Source organism: Mus caroli, chromosome 2, assembly GCF_900094665.2.
Source record: "Mus caroli chromosome 2, CAROLI_EIJ_v1.1, whole genome shotgun sequence".
Lineage (NCBI taxonomy): Eukaryota > Metazoa > Chordata > Mammalia > Rodentia > Muridae > Mus > Mus caroli.
The window spans coordinates 10,259,146-10,262,574 of record NC_034571.1 but is presented as its reverse complement, the minus strand read 5'-3'; positions in this window follow the sequence as shown (position 1 = coordinate 10,262,574).

The following is a 3,429-nucleotide window of genomic DNA, read 5'->3' as shown; positions in this document are numbered from 1 at the left end:
TAGCAAACACAGAAGTGGATGCTCACAGTCAGCTATTGGATGGATCACAGGGCCCCCAATGGAGGAGCTAGAGAAAGTACCCAAGGAGCTAAAGGAATCTGCAACCCTACAGGTGGAACAACAATATGAACTAACCAGTACCCCCAAAGCTCGTGCCTCTAGCTGCATATGTATCAGAAGATGGCCTAGTCGGCCATCAGTGGAAAGAGAGGCCCATTGGTCTTGCAAAGTTTATATGCCTCAGTACAGGGAAACGCAAGGGCCAAGAAGTGAGAGTAGTGGGTGGGTAGGGGACTGGAAGGGAGGGTATGGGGGGCTTTTGGGATAGCATTGGAAATATAAATGAAGAAAATACCTAATAAAAAAATAAAAAATAATAATAATAAGTGGAGTACAGAGCCAAAAAAAATTTCTTAGATAAATGGATGGATCTGGAGGATATCATCCTAAGTGAGGTAATCCAATCACAAAAGAACACATATGATATGCACTCACTAATAAATGGATATTATCCAAGAAGCTCAGAATACACAAGATACAATTTGCAAAACACATGAAACTCAAGAAGAAGGAAGACCAAAGTGTGGATACTTTTATTCTTCTTAGAAGAGGGAATAAAATACCCATGGATGGAGTTACAGAGACAATGCTCTGAGCAGAGACTGAAGGAATGACTATCCAGAGACTGCCCCAGCTGGGGATCCATCCCATAAATAGCCATTAAACCCAGACACTATGGCAGATGCCAACAAGAACTTTCTGGAAGGAGACTGATATAGCTGTCTCCTGAGAGGCTCTGCCAGAACCTGACTAATACAGAAGTGGATGCTCACAACCATCCGTTAGATGGAGCACAGGGTCCTCAATGAAGGAGCTCGAGAAAGTACTCAAGGAACTGAAGGGGTTTGCAGCCTCCTAGGAGGAACAACAATATGAACTAACCAGTAACCCCAGAGCTCCCTGGGACTAAACCACCAATCAAAGAAAACACAGGGAGGGACTCATGGCCCTAGCTGCATATGTAGCAGAGGATGTCCTAGTTGGTCATCAATGGGAGAAGAGGTCCTTGGTCCTGTGAAGGTTCTATGCCCCAGTATAGGAGAATGCCTAGGCCAGGAAGAGGGAGTGGGTGGGTTGAGGATCAGGGAAAGTGGGGGAGGATAGGGGATTTTCGGAGGGGAAAAGAGGAAAGGGGATAATATTTGAAATGTAAATAAAGAAAATATCTAATAAAAATTCAAAAAGCAAAAAAAAATAAAATCTTGGATGTCTTTAGTATCTCTATGCTATTCTGAAAAGAATAGGAGATAAATAAACTCCAAAATGTTCTGTTAGAGATGTCTTTCAACTTTCGGAAGGAAAAACAGTTCTTGATAGAATTATACATAAAGTCTAACTTCTTAATTGTCTTGTTGTGATATGAAATAGAGGAAGAAAGTAAGAAGTGGGTATAAAGAACTAAGCCATTAACTAATGTGCAGAAGGGAATCCTTGTGTAGACACCAAAACAACGCCAGCAAATGTTACATGGAGAAGTGAAGCTGCACTCTTTGGATTTCCCCCAGTTCACTTCCTGAGAGTGGGTGGGGAAGTAGAAAAGAAAGAAGATTGGGGAGCAAAAATCCCTGCCAGTCTACTTATGAAATTGAGGTGCCATTTAACAGAGTCCTAAGAGAAATTGTTGCAGTCCAGCTGCTTATCCAGACTACTCACAGGGATAGCTCCTGATGGTTGTCTGTTACTTCCTGCTTTCAGTGTGTTTGGTTTCTATGGATACAATAAAATCTTGGGTGTTTTCAGTATCTCTATGCTATTCTTAAAAGAATAGGCGACAAATGAACTCCAAGATGTTCTTGTAGAGATGTCTTTCAACTTTGGGAAGTAAAAACAGTTTTTGATAGAATTAACAAAACTAATACACATGTGTCCAGTGGCTTATGATGTTGTTTTTATTACTTTTTAAAGATTGTGGGAAAAGGTCCTGTAGCATTAGAAAATTTGCCAAATACATTGGTATTCTGGGAAACTGCTCATTTGCAGAGGTCGTGTAGTTCCCAGGTGGTGGGAAGTTACTATTATTTTTCCTGCAATTACTTGTGTGAGAGATCAAGTAATAATCAAACAAAAAAATTGAAGCACCATTTTCTTTTACAGAGCTGAAAACATTCTTGTTACTTTTCTTTAGTATAGAAAATCTCGTACAAGTATGCACTGTACTGTGATTATATCAACACCCTCACTACCCTCTGTTATCATGCCTTCCTTTCCATCTGAACCCCTTCATGTGACTACAACATGAAAGAAAAACATACCCTCTCCTTCGGTGACAAGTCAATAGTTTCTTAGAAAGAGATGGGACCTCACTGGCACCTTCATCCATGATGAAATGTGGAAGGACCCAATCTCATTCAGGTAACCATAGCTGCCTGGTGTTCATGGTCGCAGTATCATATCTGAGTGACAGCACTTCATGGAGTTCTTCATCTCCTAGCTGTTAATTCTTTCAGTCTCCTGTTCTGTGATGTCCCATGGGCTGATATGAACGTCCCATTTGGGACTGTGCATTCAACAGTTGCTTAATTTCAGACTTTGTCTATAGTTTCTGCAGTCACTGTCTTTTTTTTTTTTTTTTTTTTGCCTAATGGACCTTTTCTGCTCCAGATTCAGAGGGACACAAGTCTATGGCTACAAGCATATTTAGAAGACAGTTTGACAGTACATCCTTGTATGGATACAACAGTATTACCACACCCTTTAGCCTATAGGATCTTCAGGTACAGACATTTGCACAGGTTTATAATATCAGGAGTGAATTCCTTTGCATTTGGAAGGACTCCTATCTAGTCACAATGTTGTTAATTGTCTACCATAGTAGTGCCACTACCAAACCAGTACTTACATCTTGCTTGTTAGAGCAGTAGAGTGGTATTCACGTTTTCTGTAGCTTGGTGAGACTGTTGATGAGTTTCCTCCCCCGACAGCCTACACATCCCCTTCGTGGTAGGATGTATGCTGAGCATCAGCAAGAGGGCGGGGTGTGTGTGTGTGTGTGTGTGTGTGTGTGTGTGTGTGTGTGATGCTGGAGTCCCTTTAGCATTCTTAGTAGAGTGTCTGTCTCTGCATTTCCCTCTGTTCTGAGAAAGCAAGGGGCCTAATTTTAATTCAGAGAATGTTGTGGCCTTACTGAATCATCACAGGATTGTGAACATTTTAGGGGTTTTCTGTGTAAAACTTATTCTTTACTTTTGACTTGACCTATCGACATGAGTTGATAGCGATGCCACCTGACCCTTCCAAATAATTCAGTGAATAAAAATGCTGTCCTCTCTTTGCTGGTGGAAATCGGATAAAGGGAGTAGAGTTTGACAGTGTATCGCTTCTACAAGCAAGAGCAACTCCTGTTGCTTGTGCACTTTCTGTTAGCTTGAG